This window comes from Brassica napus, chromosome C2 (assembly GCF_020379485.1).
Source record: "Brassica napus cultivar Da-Ae chromosome C2, Da-Ae, whole genome shotgun sequence".
NCBI classification, from domain to species: Eukaryota; Viridiplantae; Streptophyta; class Magnoliopsida; order Brassicales; family Brassicaceae; genus Brassica; species Brassica napus.
Genome location: NC_063445.1, coordinates 37,478,399 through 37,502,588, shown reverse-complemented (window position 1 = coordinate 37,502,588; position 24,190 = coordinate 37,478,399). Strand labels below are relative to the sequence as shown.

At 41.7% G+C, this 24,190-nt stretch overlaps 1 non-coding gene across 1 annotated transcript; it reads right to left on the bottom strand.

Moving 5' to 3' along the window:
• Nucleotides 1–7,080: 7,080 nt before the first annotated feature.
• LOC125582602 lies at nucleotides 7,081–7,187 on the bottom strand. The gene has a single exon (XR_007320059.1). It is a non-coding gene; the product is annotated as a small nucleolar RNA R71 (small nucleolar RNA).
• Nucleotides 7,188–24,190: the final 17,003 nt, after the last annotated feature.

Sequence of the window (24,190 nt, the reverse complement as noted above, 5' to 3'; positions counted from 1 at the left end):
AGCTCCGTCGCTCGTCTCTCCTCCACGTCTCAGCTCAGCTCCGCTATACAACGCCAACAAGAGCAACGATGGTTCCATGGACATCAGCTACGATGGATGCGGTGGTGATCGGTGAAGAACATGCCTCCGGTGGTGGCTAGCGATCTGATTGGTGACATTGATGGTGTTCTTCCTTTTATTGCCATCAAAGCCTAAAGATGAAGAGAGGGGAGTGATCGTGAAGGAGTAGAGAAGATGGAGATGGTGATGGTGGTGAAGCTCATTCTCTTCCACGATCTAAAAATAAATGGAGGCTGAGCTTTGAGGAAAACAAATATATATATAGGTACGCGTACACTGATAGGGCTAGGGAAAATTGGTGGCTGGTTTGGTTTAATAATGATAATAATTTTACCCAGTTTGGTTAAGAAAAACCGGGAATATTATATACATTCGACAGACAAAATAAACAGGTGATATGATTAATATTAATAATCAAAACTGAATGAAATTAAACCAATTGGTTCAGGAACGGTTTGCAAACAAGAAATAATATAAATAAAACCACACTATTATTTAACAAAACCGGGTTACCGGGTTACGGTCGTTACACTCATGTTCTCCGATCTCTGATCCCTCCCCAACGCTACCTCTCCTGACGATAATCACTAACCTTCTTCCTCCAAAGAATCCCTTTATCTCAACAGTGTAACCTTTCTCCACCCTGGTTTGTTCTACAACATCTCGGTGTACACGGTCTCGCCGAACATAACCTTCCTCTTTATATTAGTTGCACAACACCTTCTAAGGCCATGATTATCCCTTTGGGTTTCTTAGTTTTAAAAAAAAAAAAAATTAAAAAAAAAATTAAAAAACAAACCAATCGCGGGCCGCCACGTGTCAGTGGAACTCGCAAACAGTGTAAGAAACTCACTAAGATCGGTTCTTAATTAGTAGTTTTTGTAACCGATCCTTAAGGGTTTTGTGGGGGCCCACGTACGAAGAAACCCACTAAGGACCCCGGATAATCATGTTCTAAGGTTTCGTTAGCCTTCTGCATCTAGTAATGGTGTTTGTTTAAATATACATGCTTATTTGTGTATGTACATCCCAGTATTTTATGTATCAACTTAAAACAGTGGAGATTCTACTCTATGATGAAAGTTTATTTAGTACAATGTTCTCTAATGTACCAATTGAAACAAACAAAGGATAAATTTTAGTTTCTCTCCCTTTCAAGAAATTAAGCAGCTTTGTTCATCTTTTACCAACACCCAATTCAATTCTGGTGGAAGCTGAAATATTTCTCACTTTAAAGTTGGATCCTTCGATAAGTGCCTCTTAGATTCGTTTTCTATTCCCATGAGAACAATAGCACCATAATGGATCTACAATGCAACGTAGAACACAAGAAAAAATGCCTTGAGCATTGATTGCATCGTCTAAGAGCATCATTATCCCTGAAACCCCAAATGGGGTTTCTTAATTTTTTTTTTTCTTTTTTTTTACTTTTTCGAATTAAAAAAAAAAAACAAACCAATCGTGAGCCGCCACGTATTAGTGGGACCCGCGAACAGTGTAAGAAACCCTTAAGAACCGACTACTATTTAGTAGTTTTTGTAACCAGTTTCTTAAAAAAAGTGGATCCTACGCGGGACCCACAGGCTAAGAAACCCTCTAGTATACCCGGATAAAGATGCTCTAAAGCTTCTTTCCAAAATTTAAGACAAAGGCTTTATCAATTAAAGAAGGTCTTGTTACGATACAAATCATATGTTAACTTCGATACTGATAATAGTAGTTTGGAAATGTTAAAAAGGACTAGAGATTTTGGCCCTGGCTACGCCCGGATTTATACAAATAGAGTTGTATTTAATATTTATATTACAATATTATATCTATCTATAAAATATAAATAGTAATTTGAATTATAAATGAATAAAAATCACAATTTATTGTTTTTATTATCTAAAATATGTATGAGATGATGAACAAATGTGAAATGAATAAAAATTTGTTAAACCTTAGTTATTATCCAAAATATATTTTCTTACATATTTTGGTTATTTTGAAAATATATCATTAATCTTAACACCACATTTTTATATTTATTATTTAAATCATGTTTAAAATTTTATTTATATGTTATTTAATTTTTTATAATATATTTTATTACGATTATAATTTATTTTTACATTGTTTTCTATGTAAATAGGTAATAATTATTGTTATAAGCCAATGTAAAAAAAAATTCTTATTTTAAAACAGAGTTTTTCTGTCTAATTATAAACAGAGTTACGTTCTAATAAACCAAAATACCCAATTACAACAAAAAACATGACAAAGTTTTATTGTGGGTGGGTTTTTTTTTTGTTTTTGAAAAACGTGGGTGGTTTATTTCTGTCGTTGAACTCCTCTTTCTTTTTACATGAAGTGATTTACTATTTTCTGTATTTTATTATTATCTTTTCAATATTTCTTTCAACTTTTTTAATAATGTCTATAAGCTTGTTATAATTTTTACACAAAAATTTATGATGTTACCTTAATGTTCGTACTTTTATAGATCCAACAATAAATTAATCCTTCGATATAAGAGACTACTAATCTTATATATTAAAACAGAAGTCACAACCTTGATTCATGTGTGATTTTTTTAAAAATAGACCTAATGGACATATTCCTAAAAAGTCATGTTACATTTAATCTCTAATTTTATCATTTAAATTTTGGACCTAACATAAACTTTTATTGGGCTATCAATAATTGGATATAAACAATAGATGATCCATTGGATTTATAAATAGTATAAATTAAATAGATATAATTTAATGTTGTAAATACTATACCTCCATATGTTAATTATTAATTATAAAGATTTTTTTAAAATAACAAAAATCATATTATCTAACAACGATTAATCTTTACTACCTTAAACCAATGAAAACAAAATTTTAAAAATAAACAAAACCTAAATGTTTAATTATTTACTCGATAATATAAATCTATGAAGCGAAAAATTGAATTTTTTAAAAACTTTTAAATTTGTGAATTGTTACAATATTTTTGAATATGACAATAAAATAATATTTTACTAATCTTTATATATATAGTTACGATTTTAATAATGAAATTATAATCCAAAAATATATATAGAAGAAGATACAAATACATGTGAAAGTTTAAAACAATCTATTCAATGAAAAAATATACCGTAAACTTATTATGATTTTAAAATTGATAGACACATATATATGATAATATATACCAATTTAGAATTGAAAATAAAATGTTTATATTAAAATAAATGAAAACAAAAATCCGCGCAGTCGCGGGTCGAGATCTAGTTTTTAATCTTAAAACTATTCAAAGAAAACTTATAGTCCAAAGTTTATTTTAATGTACCATATATTTCAAGCGATAGTTTAGATAATTGATTGATGATCAACAATATTATTTTGTGTAATTAAAATACTTTTGAGTCATCAATACTTATTTGTGTTAATGAGTCAAAAACTCCATATATTGTATTTGGATAGTCAAAACAATTCAATAGACCAAAGCTTTGGAATATATATTTTTGAATGAGAAAATGAACTTGTCTCTGAAAAAACCCAAGTCTCCTTGTAATATATAGTAACCGTGACTTTTAATATATACATACATATATATATATATATGAAGTCATAAATAATTTAAACGGTTAGTTATTCCAATCAGTTGATACCTAAATCACATCCATGTAAAACCACTTGTTTCACTCGCACCGTCCTTCAGCTTTGTTGCGTGTTTCAGCCCATCCTTCTCTTGATAAGGACAGTCCAATACGTAGTTGTGATCATATCCGGTACCCACCTCTCCTGTAGACTCGCCTATACATTTCTCGTTCATGAAAGCGAAAGGAGATCCCTTTCCCGTAAGGATCTCGCATGATTTGTGTGTTGATCCACATGGGTGATATGCGGACCCCAAATCTGGATCTTGTGGTCAAGAATGTTCCATGAGTCGTTACTCGCCAAGTTCCATTATTTGATGAGTGAGGCCTTTTTCGGAAAGTCTTACATGCACATAATGTTGAGAGTATCGGGAACGACAATGCTTGATCTTCATTCTTGCTAGATTAGGCACATTATTGTCTAGCCATAGGATAGGGGTGAGTGTTGTAAAGTTTGATTTGGGAGTATGAGAAAGTCGAAGGAAAAGAGTGAACTCTTGTGCTTAATTGACTAGTCTTTATGGGATAAGTAAAGAAACTTCTAGCTCAATTTGTGAAAAGTCTTGGCCCCCAAACAATTAAAAAAAAAAAAAAGAAGAGAAAGAATAAAGAAAGGGGGCTAGCAAAATTAGTATGAGCTAAGAGGTGTTCAAAAAGTGTAAGAAATCCCTTGTAAAAAAAAAAAGAGTTTTATGTTAGGAAATGCTTTTGAAGTCCTTGGGTGAGAGATGTGAGTTGGGTTTGGAAAGGGGAAATGAATGTGTATCATATATGTTTGGGTAAATGGTAGAACAATGGAGATTGAGCATTGTATGCATGAGTTGATTCATTTCTTAGATATATTATGTGCAATGTCAAGGCTACTTGTCTTGAGATTATACCACCTTAAATATCATATATCTTGAACCCCTTGACTCACTTGATTAAAAAGCATCCCCTTACCCAAATGATTTGGACCAATTGACCATTTGCAAGAATTCACTTGATGCTATGCTTAATGAACTTGAGAGTTGGCTGATTTGCATGTGTGAATGCATGATGATGAGTGTAGGGATGAAAAGAGTTGAGATAGGCCTAGAGAAGCTAGAGTATAATAAGAGAGGGTGTACTAATGCCGAATTTAGATGTTGATTTGAGTGCTTTGTGTGTTTCTTTTGGCTATGAGCCCCCACCTTCAAACCTCTCTCCCTATGAGTTCTAGAAAGTTCACTTGAGGACAAGTAAAAGAATAAGTTTGGGAGAGTTGATATCTTGCATATTCACATTGTTTTATCCATTTATTCATGTGCATTTTCATCATATAGATTAGGATTTAGCCATGTCTAGGTTGCATTTTTCATACATATGTCTCTATTAGGTATTGGAGTACCACATGGAGTTCCTGAAGATATTTGGGTGCATTTGGAGCTCAAGGGAAGTGATTAGAGTGATCTTTGGATGAGCACTGCCTGGAGCGACTTCCCGGAGCAACTACATGAAGTCGCTGTAACAAACATCCCAGAGCGACCTGGCCAGAGCGACATAGAGAGGTCGCTCGCGTTTTTATCGCGAGACACCCCTCCCAGAGCGACCTGGCCAGAGCGACCTGGCCAGAGCGACATGGAGAGGTCGCTCGTGTTTCTATCGCGAGACACCCCTCCCAGAGCGACTTCCCAGAGCGACACTCCGAGGTCACTCGCATTTCCATCGCGAGACGACACAAAACGAACCCGGAGCGACCTCTCAGAGCGACCCACTGAGGTCGCTCCCGAAGGCCGGAGCGACTTGTCGGAGAGACATGCCGAGGTCGCTCCGCGTCTATTTGCCTGTCGAACTCATGTTTTTCTAAGGGCCTTTTGGTAATTTCATTATGCACGTTTTACATTGCCAAAAACCTAAGTTAAGTACTTTTGTAAGCCACAGCAGGCAAGATATCTCTTTTGAGAAGAACAACTAGTAAAACTTCTTTTGATTCAGATTTCATTGCTTTCATCTTGTGTTCTTGTTGATTTCTTATCTATTTCTTTACATGATTAATCTGAAATCCAATATGGGTTTAAGAGGAATCATGGAGATTAGTGAGTAATCACCTTTTGAATTCATGGGTTAGGGAGATTAAGGGTGATTCGGTTAGTTCTAGGATGTTTTAGTGTAGATCATTCTTGTTCCTTACTAGTATAGTATTTATAATGCATCTTCTGAGTTGGCCACTCAAAAGTTGATCAATAGGCATTTTCCACCCAAAAGGTGTTTGATGAAATGCCTGAGACAACACTCCTAGGCTTTTAGTCTACTTTGCCAAAGACATTTGTTGTTAAAGGTGCTAAGATAGCTAATAGACTTGTTAGTAATGATTGCGTTCACATTATTCAACCAAAGACATTTGATGTTTGAGATATGTTAGCAAATGAGCATTCATATAGACATAGAGCTTGCTTAGAATTGTGTCTAGGCTTAAGGTTGATAGTTTGATTGATCATTTGCCATCCTTAATTCGATACCTGATCACCCAAGGTCTAATCCCTATGCCCATGAGTTCTCTTTTCCCTTAGTCAAGAAAGTATCATTCTGTAATTGCTTTTTAGTATTAGTAGTAGTTTAAACCCCATCTAAATCATTGATTGCACTTAGATTAAGTGAGTACTTGCATTCTCGGTGCTTTGATATCCCTCAGAACTGGTTCGACAATCACTCATATTACAACATTTGTCTTAGGAGCCTGAAAACTCCTAACATCAAATTGGCGCCGTTGCCAAATTCTGAGTAGATTTGAACATTGAGATTTAGTCACTTGCTTGAGACTAAGTCATTTTAATTTTGTTTTGTTACTGACTCTTCTTCTTCACCTACCTTTAACTTTCAGGTGTATGAACTTGAGGAGCAGGGGTCCATCAAACCTAGTTCCAATAGTAGCAGACATCAAAGCTTTAGAGAGGGAGTGTGCTAGAGCTAGAAGAGAAGAAGATCAACAAGCCCACTTGCAGAGATTGGATATTGATATGGCAGATCCACCGCAAGGGGCAGAACACCAACCGTGGGCAGCTCGACCCATTGGTACTTATGACCGGCCCAACATTCATGGTCATAGACTGGGAATCCGAGCACCGACTGTGGCAGCCACCAACTTTGAAGTCAAGTCAGGACTCCTCAACGTGATCGAGAACAACAAATATCATGGCTTGGCTTTAGAGGACCCATTCGATCACTTGGACAGGTTCGACAGCTACTGTGGGTTGTCAAAAACCAATGGTGTGTCAGAGGATGCCTTAAAGCTAAAGTTATTCCCTTTCTCTTTGGGGGATAAGGCACGTCAGTGGGAAGAGTCTCTACCCAGCGACTCTATAACCACCTGGGATGACTGCAAGAGAGCATTTTTGCAGAAGTTCTTCTCTACTTCAAGAACTGCTAAGCTGAGAAATGAGATTTCCAGCTTTCAACAGAAGAACTTGGAAGGATTCAGTGAAGCCTGGGAGAGATTCAAGGGTTACCAAGCTCAATGCCCACACCATGGTTTCTCTAAGGAGTGCTTGCTGAGCACATTCTACCGTGGTGCTCTTCCTAAGTACAGGGCCAGACTGGATACAGCTAGCAATGGGTTCTTCTTGGGAAGAACTGAAGATGATGCAGAAGAGCTGGTTGACAACATGGTGAAGAGTGATGCAGTCTACAGTGCAGACCACGACAGAGGCAGTAGAGGTGATGATAAGCAGACGAGGAAAGAGATCAAAGCTTTGGAAGACAAGATCGACCTACTCATTGCTGAAAAAGCCACCCAAGAGTAGCTGGAGTTTGTTGGTAACTCCAAGCAGGATGATCCACCTGCTGTCAATGAGGTTGAGGGTTTGGAAGGTCAAGAGGAATTGTGTTTCATTAACAACAATGGTAGCTGGTACAAAAAAGAGCCCAACTTTCAGTACAACAACTACCAACATAAATCCTATCCCAACAACCAACAGAGTGGTTATCCGCCTAGAAACAACCAGCAAGGCAGTTATCAGCCTCAGCAAAGCCCCTCGTCTATTTCCTCTGCTCCTCAAGAGAGCAGCACTGATACCTTACTAAAACAAATCTTGGAGTCTCAGACTAGAAGTGAGAAGCATGTTGGTTATGAGTTGAAGAACCTTCATTCCAAGATTGATGGGAGCTACAATGAGCTCAACAACAAATTCTCACATCTTGCTTCTACAGTCAAGAATTTAGAGAATCAATTTGCTTCCATGAACACTCACCAGAATCGCCAGCAAGGATCTCTACTTGGAAAATCTGACCAAAACCCCAAGGAGGCCAAAGCTATCACCCTTAGGAGTGGTAAGCAGTTACCTCCTACAACCCTCACCAGGGATGCTGAGAAACTAGGTAAGGAGGTGGCCATCAACTTAGATGATGAAGTGGTGATTGTTGATGAGAAAATCAATGATGAAATCTTGGAGAAGATTGTGGAAGCCAAAGGTAAAGGAAAGGTTGGGGAAGAGAAGAAAACAGTGAAAAATGGTGAAGTTTTTGCTCCAGCAAGTGAGAATTCTTTTGTTCCTCCTCCCTATGAACCCAAACTTCCATTCCCTGGTAGATTCAAGAGGCAGCTGCTAGAGAAGTACAAAGCTCTGTTTGAGAAGCAAATGAGTGAAGCTCAGGTTGCAATGCCCATCATCGATGCTTTCATGTTTATTCCTCAATACAACAGGTTCCTGAAAGATGTTGTAGCTGCAAAGAAGAACGAGATGGAAGGCATGATGATTATTACCCATGAGTGCAGTGCCATCATTCAGAGGCTTGATGTTCCAGAGAAGTTAGAGGATCCAGGATGCTCCACACTACCTTGTGCTCTTGGACCTATGGTATTTGAGAAATGTCTCTGCGATTTGGGAGCTAGTGTCAGCTTGATGCCTTTGTATGTTGCAAAGAAGCTTGAATTCACTCAGTACAGGAAGTGTAGACTCTCTCTGGTGTTAGATGATCGTTCGGTGAAGTACCCTGTGGGCATCTTAGAGGACCTCCCTGTGAAGATTGGAAGGTATGAGATACCTACAGATTTTGTGGTGCTTGAGATGGGTGAGGAGCCTCAAGACCCATTGATTCTAGGAAGACCATTCTTAGCTACAGCAGGAGCTATTGTTAATGTGAAGGAAGGCACGATTGATCTCCATTTGGGTAAAGAGAACATCCTCAACTTTGACATCAAGGGGAAAATGAGAAAACCAACTATGTTCGGGCAAGCCTTCTACATTGAAGAGATGGGCACTCCTGCTGATGAGTCTCTTGAAGAGTTACCACCTGAGGACAACGAGGAGGGAGCATCTCCCTCTACTCATTCCCCATAGAAGGTAACCCACTACTTTCCCTTGTATATACCATTTCGTTTTTGCATATTAGTTTTCTCTTTTTGGGTATCTCTCTCTCCTTGACAACACAGAGACTGTGTGATTTAAGTGTGGGAGAGGTACCAAGTATTTGATCACGTTTGTTTTGATGTTGTTTCATTGAGTCATGCATTGCATACCTATTTGCATTAAAAAAAATCATTTAGTTTGCATCATTTGCATTTCTAAGAGAGTCTAGAGCATATAGGTTGCATTTACTTGCATTGGGAGCAATGATTTGAGATGCCTTGTAAAGAACATTACTTTGCACCTGAGTAGCTTATGCACTTCTCAAAAAGACTTGTATGCTTCGAGCCTTGAAAACTCTTCCTGAAACTTGTTGATTGCTGAAACTCAACCTTTGAAGTCAACTACAACCTTGTTTGAATTGAACGAACTTAATGCTTCTTGCTTATGGTCCCTTGTGTACTGAGTCATGGATATACACACTTGAGTTGTCACATCCTTTATGCCAATCTTTTTTGACAAACTCTAGTGGTACACCATTCCCAAAACCCTTCCCTCCTTTTGAGCTTTCATTATTTGATGAGTGAGGCCTTTTTCGGAAAGTCTTACATGCACATAATGTTGAGAGTATCGGGAACGACAATGCTTGATCTTCATTCTTGCTAGATTAGGCACATTATTTTCTAGCCATACGATGGGGGTGAGTGTTGTGAAGTTTGATTTGGGAGTATGAGAAAGTTAAAGGAAAAGAGTGAACTCTTGTGCTTAATTGACTAGTCTTTATGGGATAAGTAAAGAAACTTCTAGCTCAATTTGTGAAAAGTCTTGGCCCCCAAACATAAAAAAAAAAAAAAAAAAAAGAGAAAGAATATAGAAAGGGGGCTAGCAAAATTAGTATGAGCTAAGAGGTGTTCAAAAAGTGTAAGAAATCCCTTGTTAAAAAAAAAAGAGTTTTAGGTTGGGAAATGCTTTTGAAATCCTTGGGCTAGAGATGTGAGTGGGTTTGGAATGGGGAAATGAATGTGTATCATATATGTTTGGGAAAAGGGTAGAACAATGGAGATTGAGCATTGTATGCATGAGTTGATCCATTTCTTAGATATATTATGTGAAATGTCAAGGCTAATTGTCTTGAGAGTATACCACCTTAAATATCATATATATTGAACCCCTTGACTCACTTGATTAAAAAGCCTCCCCTTACCCAAATGATTTTGACCATTTGCAAGAATTCACTTGATGCTATACTTAATGAACTTGAGAGTTGGATGATTTGCATGTGCGAATGCATGATGATGAGTGTAGCGATAAAAAGAGTTGAGATAGGCCTAGAGAAGCTAGAGTATAATAAGAGAGGGTGTACTAATGCCGAATTTAGATGTTGATTTGAGTGCTTTGTGTGTTTCTTTTGGCTATGAGCTCCCACCTTCAAACCTCTCTCCCTATGAGTTCTAGAAAGTTCACTTGAGGACAAGTACAAGAATAAGTTTGGGGGAGTTGATATCTTGCATATTCACATTGTTTTATCCATTAATCATGTGGATTTTTATCATATAGATTAGGAATTAGTCATGTCTAGGTTGCATTTTGCATACGTATGTCTCTATTAGGTATTGGAGTACCACATGGAGTTCCTGGAGACATTTGGGTGCATTTGGAGGTCAAGAGAGGTGATTAGAGTGATCTTTGGACGAGCACTGCCTGGAGCGACTTCCCGGAGCGACTACATGAAGTCGCTGTGACACACATCCCGGAGCGACCTGGCCAGAGCGACATAGAGAGGTCGCTCGCGTTTCTATCGCGAGACACCCTTCCCAGAGCGACCTGGCCAGAGCGACATGGAGAGGTCGCTCGCGTTTCTATCGCGAGACACCCCTCACAGAGCGACTTGCCAGAGCGACGCTCCGAGGTCGCTCGCGTTTCCATGGCGAGACGACACAAAACGAAGCCCGAAGCGACCTCTCAGAGCGAGCTACTGAGGTCACTCCCGAAGGCCGGAGCGACTTTTAAGGGTGATTAGGTTAGTTCTAGGATGTTTTAGTGTAGATCATTCTTGTTCTGTACTAGTAGAGTATTTATAATGCATCTTCTGAGTTGGCCACTCAAAAGTTGATCAATAGGCATTTCCCACCCAAAAGGTGTTTGATGAAATACCTGAGACAACTCTCCTAGGCTTTTAGTATACTTTTCCAAAGACATTTGTTGTTAAATGTGCTAAGATAGCTAATAGACTTGTTAGTAATGATTGCTTTCACATTATTCAACCAAAGACATTTGATGTTTGAGATATGTTAGCAAATGAGCATTCATCTAGACATAGAGCTTGCTTAAAATTGTGTCTAGGCTTAAGGTCGATAGTTTGATTGATCATTTGCCATCCTTAGTTCGATACTTAATCACCCAAGGTCTAATCCCTATGCCCATGAGTTATCTTTTCCCTTAGTCAAGAAAGTATCATTTTGTAATTGCTTTCTAGTATTAGTAGTAGTTTAAACTCCATCTAAATCATTGATTGCACTTAGATTAAGTGAGTACTTGCATTCTCGGTGCTTTGATATCCTTCAGAACTGGTTCGACAATCACTCATACTACAACATTTGTCTTAGGAGTCTGAAAACTCCTAACATCAAGAGTGTTTATGAGAGAATAAGAGACTTAGGAACAGAGATTAAGAGACTGGGAGATTAGGAGTATAAGAGATTAGAGATTAGGGTTTCAGATTCAAGAACAAGTTGTTTATTCATGAAGTGGAGAGGGGAAATCCCCCTTACTCCCTTAGGGCTCCAAATCGCCACTTACATGCTTATTTATAAGCTCAATAGGTTTACACAATCTGAATCCTAAATCTAGTGGATAATATTAACTTGAGAGAATGGATGGTGTAGATGAGATGGTCTTCTTGTAATATCTGAAATGTTGGGAGGATAAGGTTGGCGCCCACTTTAATTCAAACCATAGCAAGCTGGCTCCTTGCTTGTGATTGGCTCTCCTTAGGCTCCTCCTAATCTGCCCACGCATCTGTCCAGGTTCATGGTCGTGGCTCCCTTGTCTTTACAGGAAGAGACAGCCTGTCCAAGACCAGAACTAGCCAATCACACACAAGGAAGCTCCCATTGGTTGTTTGCCTCCACAAAGCATCTTCTTGATGCCATATTGATTCCTTATGCATAACGCCTTCCGGACATGCTCTGATCACACCCTATCTTTGCACAGTTGGTCTGATCACGCCCTAAGGTTGCACCAACTTCAAATGGTCGAGTTATGCACTTTTGGGATCGACCTGGTACGTATAGATCCGTACGGTCCGTACAACGTCCGTACCAAATCCGTACTACCTCGCCCTAACATTGCACACTCACCCATTAGCTCCTCAACACTCTTCTAAGTCTCTCCTAAACTTTGCCCTTGCTTAGACCATCCACCAGATCACTCCTGGACGCCTTTGGACACTTCATAACTCTTGATAGGCAATCTCTAAAGCTCTTGCCCTATGTTTGCACAAGATTCATCTCAACTCAACACCTTTAGCTCCTCCATTCATTTCTTCAAGTTAACACTCCCCCTCAAGCTTGACTTTAGTTGATCCTAAGTCAAGCTTGGAACCTTGAAGAACTTCCTCATTAAAAACCTCACCAAGGAAAACTCTTCGGGACAAAACCTTGATGAGGAAAAAAGAGTAAAGCCTCCAAGGCCAAGGGATTGGCCAGTGAGTTCTTGTGCCTTAGAACCAGTGTGGTTGGACACAAGAAGCTCTGGATCACGGCCTAAACAGGTGCAGCAACACTTCAAGACTTGCGCACACTTCACCACACCTTCTTGGACTCTTTTATAGGGCCAGTTTAGTGTCTCCCCCTTTCACCAGACTTCATGCCATCTTGAAAAGCTAGGAGCGACCTGATCCTCTCCATTGAGTCTCCAAGTAAGGTACCTGATACATTATTCCACAAGTGTATCAGTACTTATCAAGTAACATAACTCAATCAATTCATGCTTATAGACCGTCTTAGTAAGACTAGTATTCCTTATAGATTACTAGGTATGTTGCCGTCTAGTAAAACTAGTATTCCTAACGGATTACTAGATATTGTTGGGGTCAAAATCGGTCATGACGGAATCGATGTCCAAAAGTCCTCAGAAAAACCGAATCTCGGTCAAAACTACAAAAGCTGAGAAAACGAACAGCCGAAACGGATCGCCCGGCGAGCTCGGCCGTGACATGAGCCAGCACGCCCGGCGAGCACGGCCGTGTTGCCGGTCGAGTCACCGGCGAGCTCGGCCGTGACACGGGCCAGCTCGCCCGGCGAACACGGCCGTGTTGCCGGTCGACTCACCGGCGAGCTCGGCCGCGACACGAGCCAGCTCGCCCGGCGAGCACAGCCGTGTTGCCGGTCGACTCGCCGGCTAGTTCGGCCGCGACACGGGCCAGCTCGTCCGGCGAGCACGACCGTGTTGTCGGTCGGCTCGCCAGCGAGCTCGATCGTGGCACGGATCAGCTCGCCCGGCGAGCGCGGCCAATTCCCCGTGGACCATTCCGAACCCGGTCCCATCCCATAACCATGCATCTTCGTCCGAAGTTTCCGTAACTCAGTCTTCGGGTCCGTGGATACGACACCAATGTTCCGTCTAAAAAACATCGTCGAAATTATTCGGGAAGTTGGGAAGGTTATGTCTCTCGAACAGTTTCCTATTCTTCGTAGTAGAGCAGGTTACGGTTAACTTAACACCAACTGTCTCAGTTATGCGAAGAAACAGGGTTCCGTTGGAAGAACCATGCCTATACCAACGGCTACTTCGCGAGTAAAATCGTAAAAATGCTTAAGTCTCGATACGGCCCAAAGAGGGTCCGAACTGCGGACAACGGCCCATCTTTGGTCCCAAAAGACTTGAACCCAAAGACTGGTATGACGGTTTATCTCATCCGTGGGAAGCGATAAATGTCAAATTTCCGAAGATAATCACAAAGAAGAAGGAAATATGGAAAAGCCCGCTTCACGACAAATCTGGCCCGAGAAGAGGTAAACCGACCTAAGGAGGAGTGTATAAGGAGGACCTAGGACGAAGAAAAAGAGGGAGCATGGTCAGAGCAAACTTAATACTTAGAGCAATTTAGGCATTTTTCCGTTTTTACTACCGAGCTGCGACTCGACTAGGTTAGAACTTAGGTGGCTAGACTAGCGAACATACCGACAGCTCTCGTGGCCTAGGATCTTACCTGTTGTTCATGCTCAAACGCAAATTCGGAAATAAGACCTCTTTGTTCTCTTTTCACTCTTTTACGATTTATTACTTTCGAATCTTTCATATTGATTGTGTTGTGCGTGGCCCAGCAGATAACCGGGACCTTCAGGGAAGGCTAGGTTAACTTGGTTTACCTCCGATTAACAAAACTCGACGGTGTGAATTTCGGTTCCCACAGTTTGGCGCTAGAAGGAGGGGGGTACAGATCTATCTCTCTCGCAACCACACACGCTCAGTCCGATATGACGACCAACGCTGACAAAGACCCGCAAACGCATGACGGGACTCCCGTCGATGCCAACGCTGATAAAACTCCAGCTGGAAACGTATCAACAGCCATTGCCGACACCGCGATACTAGACCAGATGAAGGAAATGTTCGCCTCCGCTCAGAAAAAGTCGGAGGCCAGTAGCAAAGCCCCGCGCGGGACCACAAGAGCCCGCAGTGGTAGAAGACTTGATTTCGAGACTCCGGGCAATCGAGCTGCACACGCGGATAAGGCTTCATCGGAAGTTTCCGCCAACTTGCTTTAGAGTTTCTCAAGCAGTATTCCATGTTCATGGACAGAGAAACCTCGGACGTCAATCTCTGGAGCCTGTCTCAAAGAGAAGACGAGCCACTTCACGAATTCATGAACAAATTCAAGCTAGTAATGGCAAGAGTCACCGGGATCAGCGACAAAGTGGCGATCGATGCTCTGAAGAAAACTCTCTGGTACCGGTCGAAATTTTGGCAATGGGTATCCCTCGAAAAACCGAGAACGATTCAGGATGCTCTTCATAAGGCAACGGAGTTCATCGTAATGGAAGAGGAGATGAAAATCCTCTCCCAGAAGTACAACCCGCAGAAGACGCCCACAAAAAAGAAAAGCTCTCGAAACGACAAGTATGTCCACCACGAGGGAGAAGACGTCCAGGGCGAGCACAACTACACTATCAATTCCGAACAAGGGAAGACCTCCGGAAACACCTGGTCCAGGAACCAGTATAAGGATAACTCCTACTGCGAGTTCCACCAGACCAAAGGTCATTCCACTACGAACTGCAAAGTTCTCGGCGCAAGGCTAGCCGCAAAACTACTCGCTGGCGACCTCTCGAAGGTCACTAGCATAAAAGACCTCATCCTGGATTCCGACCGCCCTCCCAGGACTGATAAAGAGTCTCCCGAGAGGGACGCACGCGCAAACCAGTCTGGCGAGAAACGCAGAAGAAGGCAGGATGACCTTGGAGACAATAGTACCCGCCGGAGGATAAACATGATCATCGGAGAATCGTAATTCTACTGTGACTCTGTTTCATCCATCAAGGCCTACGGAAGAAAGGCAGAAACAAGTTCTAACTGGACGACTCGGTCCCTGACCGACAACGCTCCAAACGATACGATTGTTGTCGAGGAGGAGGAAACCGTCGGACTCGATAAACCTCACTGCGACCCGCTGGTCATCGACTTGGTGATTCGAGACCTCGAAGTGGGAAGAATCCTCATCGACACAGGCAGCACGGTCAACGTCATTTTCCGCGACACTCTCCCGAGAATGAACATCAAACTCGGGGAAGTCATCCCGGAACCAAAACCACTGACCAGTTTTTCGGGCACAACATCAATGACCCTCGGATCGATCAAACTTCCGGTCATGGCAAAGGAAGTCACGAAAATCGTTGACTTCGCCGTAGTCGATAACCCGGCCATCTATAATGTTATCATGGGAACCCCATGGATCAACTCAATGAAGGCGGTACCGTCGACTTACCACCTTAGCATCAAGTTCCCAACACCAAACGGAACAGCAGTAATCTGGGGATGCTAGAAACAATCTAGGCTCTGCTTTTTGGCCGAGCATAAGCTACGACAAACTCGGAACACCCCTGCGGTTAGCCCGAAGCGAGTCAAGAAAACTCAGAGTACTCCCGAAGGTTCCACAAAGAGCGATTCGGAATCACTCGCCCAGGCAACGGCTCTGTACAGCGACGCGATCCCGGAGTCCATCGCCCTACCAGCGGAAACCCGACTCACGAAATGGCCGCCGATTTAACTAAAGCCTCAACGGCCGAAGTAACAGAAACGGCCCTATCCAACGAGTAGGAACACCCGCAACAAGAAAGCAGAACTAAGAGATGGCTTGATCCTCAAAAGAGGTACGTAGGCAGCTTGTCCTATTGACAAGTTCAGTTATCCCCCTCTCCAAAAAGGGGGGGGGAGTGGGTACATATACTCGTATACTCCCACAAAGTTCGGAATATCCACACATGAACTCGATATTTTCGAAAATTTACCAATAAAACTCATTTTATTTCGGTCTTCCGATTCACTTGCAACAAGCCACAGCAATTGGAGATTAACTTGACAAACACCCAAGACAAGGGTCTCCAAACACGCATACCTTTCAAGCAGTCCTTGGATGGGAACTAACTTAAACAACAATCACTGCGTATCAATGGTCAAGCAAGACCAAATACATCTTCTCTAAAAACGAAGATCGTAACTTTCTCTCTACAAAGGATATACCTTTTGAAAAAAGCGAGACGTCGTAACTATTTTTGAGAGATATTATCCAAACACACGGTCCGTCCGCGACTCTAAAAATTGCCTGTCGATTGGCCCCGACGGACAAACCCAAAACGTTCTAAAAAAAGAACTCGCAGTCTAACCTTTCGTAAAAGTAAAGGTTCTCTTACATCCGACGAGGATACCATAGCGTGCTATACAAGAAATCCGAAATTTTGGTCAGCACTCCAGACGGTCTCTGGAGAGTGCTCGGTTCGTTCCATACAAGTCATATAACCCGGGGCCAAGTCGCGGACTTTAAATCAGAAAGAACCAGGTGGAAATCGCCCACAGGCAAAATGAGAGTCGATCAGCCGTCGCACAGCCTTAGAGCCGAAAGTAAACCTAGGTCTTGCCCTAAACCCAGTCCTACGCACAGAATGTCAATCATTCATCATATATATAGAAGCCGCAAAAAATGGCTACGACCCAAAGCCACCAAACGGCCGGTCTCAAACACATAGTTCACATAGCCTCGCAAGACCATAACACACATAAATCAAATACTGCCACACTCGGCCTAGATACATCAAACCCCGAAATAAAACTAAGGGGAATAATCCCAACAATCCTCAAAGCTCGAAGTCGAGGAACCCAGACATGGAGATCCCAAACGAGCTCGCGGGCTGATCCACCTCTCCGTCCGCGACTCCGGCACCTTCATCACCGGCACTGGTTCCCGCTTCCGCCGTGTTCTCCGAGACCTAGATGGAATCTCAAAGCTGTCGGACCCTTCCTTCGATCGGAGGAACCAAGGACTCGGCATGGGCACACCCGTTCATAAGACCCGACATCTCAGCGACCTCAGCAGGAAAAGAGAAGTCCTCGTTCTGCGACTTGTAGAGGGTATCAACCGAGCCATGGCACTCGCGAAAATCGCCCACGAATTCTTGAGCATCCTTAAAACTCTCGAATTTGGTGGCAAACAAAGCAGCCCTCCGCTTCATTTCGGCAACAATCGCTCTCTTTCCTCTCCTCTCCGCACCGACAAGGGCCTGAGAATGGAGCTCAGCCTGTCTCCGGCTCTGTTCTTCGACCTCCTTCCAAAACTGAAAGTGTTCTCTTTCAGCCTCCTCGGCTTTGAAGTGAGAGATACGGACTCCCGGAAACTTCCGTCGAGCGCCGCATTGAACACCCTCATCCCCTGCACGAACTTAAGATCGAAAAAGGAACTTCAAACTCTTCTTTCGGGGCGATCACCTCATTGGCAGAAGAGTCACCTGAAGATGAGTGTGAGGAAGAATTCCTCTTTGAAGATCCTTTTCTTGAAGACATTTTCTTTGAGCAAAGAGAGATCTTGGAGAAAAAATTTCTATCTTGAAGGAATCTTTTCTTAAAGGAAGAAGTGAGTAAAGAATTTGAAAAACTCACTTCCCTTACTTATACAATTTTTTTTTACTATTCACCTTCAATCTTTTGACAAACGATTACGTCTAAATTCCACCTGGAACAGACCATACCGCAAGCTAGGACCTAACACCCAGGTCCACGGATCCTAGCTAGCTGGGGGGGATAACTGTTGGGGTCAAAATCGGTCACGACGGAATCAATGTCTGAAAGTCCTCAGAAAAACCGAATCTCAATCAAAACTTCAAAAGCTGAGAAAACGAAAAGCCGAAACGGATCACCCGGCGAGCTCGGCCACGACACGAGCCAGATCGCCCGGCGAGCACGGCGGAGTTGCCGGTCGAGTTGCCGGCGAGCTCGGCCGTGATACGAGCCAGCTTGCCCGGCGAGCACGACCGTCTTGCCGGTCGACTCGCCGGCGAGCTCGGCCGCGACACGAGCCAGCTCGCCCGGCGAGCACGGCCGTGTTGCCGGTCGACTCGCCGACGAGTTCGGCCGTGACACGGGCCAGCTCGCCCGGCGAGCACGACCGTGTTGCCGGTCGGGTCGCCGGAGAGCTCGATCGTGGCATGGATCAGCTCGCCTGGCGAGCGCGGCCAATTCTTCGTGGACCATTCCGAACCTGGTCCCATCCCATAACCATGCATCTTCGTCCGAAGTTTCCGTAACTCAGTCTTCGGGTCCGTGGATACGACACTAATGTTCCGTCTAAAAAACATCGTCGAAAGTATTCGAGAAGTTGGGAAGGTTAAGTCTCTCGAACAGTTTCCTATTCTTCGTAGTAGAGCAGGTTACGGTTAACTTAACACCAACTGCCTCGGCTATGCGAAGAAACAGGGTTCCGTTGGAAGAACCATGCTATTCCAACGGCTACTTCGCGAGTAAAATCGTAAAAACGCTTAAGTCTCGATACGGCCCAAAGAGGGTCCGAACTGCGGACAACGGCCCATCTTTGGTCCCAAAAGACTTGAACCCAAAGACTGGTATGACGGTTTATCTCATCCGCGGGAAGAGATAAATGTCAAATTTTTGAAGATAATCACAAAGAAGAAAGAAATATGGAAAAGCCCGCTTCACGACAAATCCGGCCCGAGAAGAGGTAAACCGACCTAAGGAGGAGTATATAAGAAGGACCTTGGACGAAGAGAAAGAGGGAGTATGGTCAGAGCAAACTTAATACTAAGAGCAATTTAGGCATTTTTCCGTTTTTACTACCAAGCTGCGACTCGACTAGGTTAGAACTTAGGTGGCTAGACTAGCGAATATACCGACAGCTCTCGTGGCCTAGGATCTTACTTGTTGTTCACGCTCAAATGCGAATTCGAAAATAAGACCTTTTTGTTCTCTTTTCGCTCTTTTACGATTTATTACTTTCGAATCTTTCATATTGATTGCGTTGTGCGTGGCCCAGCAGATAACCGGGACCTTCAGGGAAGGCTAGGTTAACTTGGCTTTCTTCCGATTAACAAAACTCGACGGTGTGAATTTTGGTTCCCACAGATATGATTGAAAATGATGAATTGAAATTGAGAACGGGGAAACTTCCCTTTTGTTTTGGTGAGGAGTGACTGGACCGGCCTGAGTCTTCCCTTCTCTTGTGGCTTCTTGCCATCTCCATCAGGTAAGACATGCCTAGCTCCTTTTGCTTTGGTGAGGAGTGCCTGCTCTTCACACACCACTTGAGTCCCTCACTTGCTGAGCTTATCAGCTCCTTCTCTTATCATGCAAGCTCACCAACACTCCCCCTCAAGCTTGAGACCGAGTATAGGGAAGGTCCAAGCTTGAAGGTGAGCGCATACTAAGCTCTATGATCATTCTTGTGGGAACATCTCCATCATCTTCAAACTTGATGCTTACAGCCCCACTTCTCCATGATCAGCTTGCAATGGTCTTGGTCTTAATTGCATCACCCTCCTGGTGATGCTCTTCCTTGCATGTCTACTGTCCTCTCTACACTCATCTGATGTATAGGCTATGGTGACTAAACCACCATGGACAGAACCGCAAGTCACCTCTCCATTGTCACAACATCCTCTCTACCCTCTTTGGAGCAGGCTGCGGACTTCTCCACAGAATGTTGGCAATAGCTTCATCTCTCCATTGTCACAACATCCTCTCTACCCTATTTGGAGCAGACTGTGGACTTCTCCACAGAATGTTGGCAATAGGCTTCATCTCTCCATTGTCACAACATCCTCTCTACCCTCTTTGGAGCAGGCTGTGTACTTCTCTACAGAATGTTGGCAATAGGCTTCATCTTATCATTCTCTTGTAATGATAAGGAGGAAACAGGTCTTGAACTTTGGCTCTTCAGGTTGCTCATTTGAATCCCCACTGCAAGCTTGAATTGAGTATATGAGCATAAGGAATCAATATGGCATCAAGAAGATGCTTTGTGGAGGCAAACAATCAATGGGAGCTTCCTTGTGTGTGATTGGCTAGTTCTGGTCTTGGACAAGCTGTCTCTTCCTGTAAAGAGAAGGGAGCCATGACCATGAACCTGGACAGATGCATGGGCAGATTAGGAGGAGCCTAAGGAGAGCCAATCACAAGCAAGGAGCCAGCTTGCTATGGTTTGAATTAAAGTGGACGCCAACCTTATCCTCCCAACACTTCAGATATTACAAGAAGACCATCTCATCTATATGAGATTTGTAGAGTTCTCTTCTCTGGTTGTATGTGTGTGTATAAACCTCCAATGGAGAAAGATGAGAGCTTGCTCTAGGTGATTTAGAAAGAGAGATTGATGAGAGTGTTTATGAGAGAATAAGAGACTTAAGAACAGAGATTAAGAGACTAGAAGATTAAGAGAATAAGAGATTAGAGATTAGGGTTTCAGATTCAAGAACAAGTTTTTCATTCATGAAGTAGAGAGGGAAAATCCCCCTTACTCCCTTAGGGCTCCAAATCGCCATTTACATGCTTATTTATAAGCTCAATAGGTTTACACAATCTGAAACCTAAATCTAGTGGATAATATTAACTTGAGAGAATGGATGGTGTAGATGAGATGGTCTTCTTGTAATATCTGAAGTGTTGGGAGGATAAGGTTGGCGCCCACTTTAATTCAAACCATAGCAAGCTGGCTCCTTGCTTGTGATTGGCTCTCCTTAGGCTCCTCCTATTCTGCCCATGCATCTGTCCAGGTTCATAGTCGTGGCTCCCTTGTCTTTACAGGAAGAGACAGCCTGTCCAAGACCAGAACTAGCCAATCACACACAAGGAAGCTCCCATTGGTTGTTTGCCTCCACAAAGCATCTTCTTGATGCCATATTGATTCCTTATGCATAACGCCTTCCGGACAAGCTCTGATCACACCCTATCTTCGCACAGTTGGTCTGATCACGCCCTAAGTTTGCACCAACTTCAAATGATCGAGTTATGAAAACTTTTGGGATCGGCCTGGTACGTACGGAACTGTACGGTCTGTACAACGTCCGTACCAAATCCTTACTACCTCGCCCTAACATTGCACACTCGCCCATTTGATCCTCAACACTCTTCTAAGTCTCTCCTAGACTTTGCCCTTGCTTAGAACATCCACCAGATCACTTCTGGACGCTTTTGGACACTTCATAACTCTTGATAGGCAATTTCTAAAGCTCTTGCCCTATCTTTGCACAAGATCCATCTCAACTCAACACCTTTAGCTCCTCCATTCATTTCTTCAAGTTAACATTAGAAACTGCACCAGGATAACCTATTCAAGGGGAACATACTCCATACATATTATAGTTAGCTAATTGAATCCAAGAGGTATAAGATAAATGATGACAAAAAGATCCTTTTTCGCAACGTTAATCCCATATATAGATGAGGGACCTTCTTCTCGACCAGATATTTGATATTGAAAGTGATGAAAGATCTTTCACCATCTTCTGCTATGTCCCATATTTATGAGTAACATTTATGTTTTACACATATCTGATGAACTTTGCAAAATGCTATAGAATCATACAAAAGAAGAGATAAGTGTTACGTACCATGGAGGCTATTTAGGGGCTTATCGATGCGAGGTGTAGTCGACTCCACTGAGACTAAATTTTCCATCTCAGATCCAGTTTGCCACACGACCAACTATGCCCTGAAGTAGCGTGGAAGCTCATATGTTCAGAAGTATATATAACGTACAAATTCATTAGACTATTGATTCAACCACAAGCGACCTGGCCATATTTTTGACAATATATTCCAAATTCAAGCAAACAAAGCAAAACAAATCAGAAATGGCAACCAAATTAAAACAATGATCCATATTAAAAATATATATATAAAAATGAAATCTGCTGCTTATAATAAAACTCTATGCCGCAATAATGGATGGTCAGTGAGAACCCAGACTTACACCTTCCTTCTTTGAACCACAGTGAAAAAACAAACGACACACACATGACACAACAATAAAACTGGTGGTTGTGGCTCATTCACCATTCTTTCATCATCTAGCCCAAGCAGTGTTACCAGTATATAAGCCTCAACTCCCATATTTAAAACTGTATTGTGTACATAAATCTACAGTGATTTTTAATGTCTGAGAATATAATTTTAACAGAAAGATTTTACATTTTGAATAGTTTTTCTTACATTGCAATCAAAAGTGCGAGCAAGGACTATGACTGCGTTACGCTCTTGTTCTGACTAAAAAGGTTAATACAAAAGTTAGGCTCTTTCTTGGTTGCCCGAACAAAGCCTTGGCAGGAACTTTAGTAATGCCTCTAACTCCACGGTACCAAAAAAACATATACACTTGTAACAGTTTCATAGAATGTCAAAAGAGTAATTTTTTTTTTTGTGAAATAGCATGAAGAATCACAATCTCAAGATACCTGCATATATGTCCATTACATTTCTCTTGACTTTGTGATCAATCCTAGAGATAATTTTATTCTCGTCTTCCAAGGGTAAAGATATGAGATCAGGATGCAGTCTTGTTCATTCATCTGTAATATAACCACCTGAAAAAGAGTTCAAAATGTTCAGCTTAGTGGAACATAAACTCAATGCAACTCTTTCCCAGAAAAAGAAAACAGATGAACGCTGTAACATACACTGCTGAATTCACTGTTTGAATTTCGAATCAGAGACTCTACTCGGGATTCCAAGCAAGAATCTACAGTTTGATAAGCCAATCATTGACCTTACTGCCACTTAAAATTTGAATCGTGGATAGTTTTTGTAAAACCAGCCAGGATCAACTGGACCATCTATTGTGACTGTGACTTCCCATCCATTTTAGAGAATGTCTGCATATAATATCCTTCAAACATCAAATGGTTCTGGAGAACATCCTGATTGGTGGCATAGGAGTCAAAAACTATTTATTAGAATTTTTAAACATTTATACACACATATATAAAGATATACACATATATAAAACGGAATGAAATATTTTTTTTTAAAGTTTTAATATAAATCATCAAAACAAATTTTATTAAAATTATAACTTTCAACTAATTTAAATTTTGTATAAATAAACATAATATTATATTGATAATTATTATATTTTATTACAATAGCATGTTTTTAAATTTTTATAATGTTATAATATGTTAATATGGGTAATTTATTATTAAACCGCTGCAATATCGTATAACCAACCAGTCATAAATATTCTGCAAACGAAACAATTTTCAAACGTTGTACCAGCCATACAAAACGCATAATCATGCTTGAAACCGCAACCACCCACATCAACATACTCGCGCACCCGTAACCGCAACCGCTGCGTTGAAACCAGTCGGGCCCTTAGTGCCTAGCTACATTGATTCTAACCATTTGAAGAAAACAAAAAAAAATCAAAAGCCAACCTTGACAGCCTTCTTTTCTTCCGCTCAAGTTCTTCCTTTGTGAGGATCTTCTTCTCTGCTTTGGTCTCCTAATTTCGGATAACAAACATAAGATTCTCCTACTTTACCAACGGCACAACATTTCAAAGTTTGGCAATAATCACGTACCATTGTTTCAAGTAGAAGATAAATAAGATTTGGGGAAATACTCAAAATGTGTATCGATTACTCTCAGCTTATTCTTGATGCAAATCTGATTATGAGGACATGAATATGAC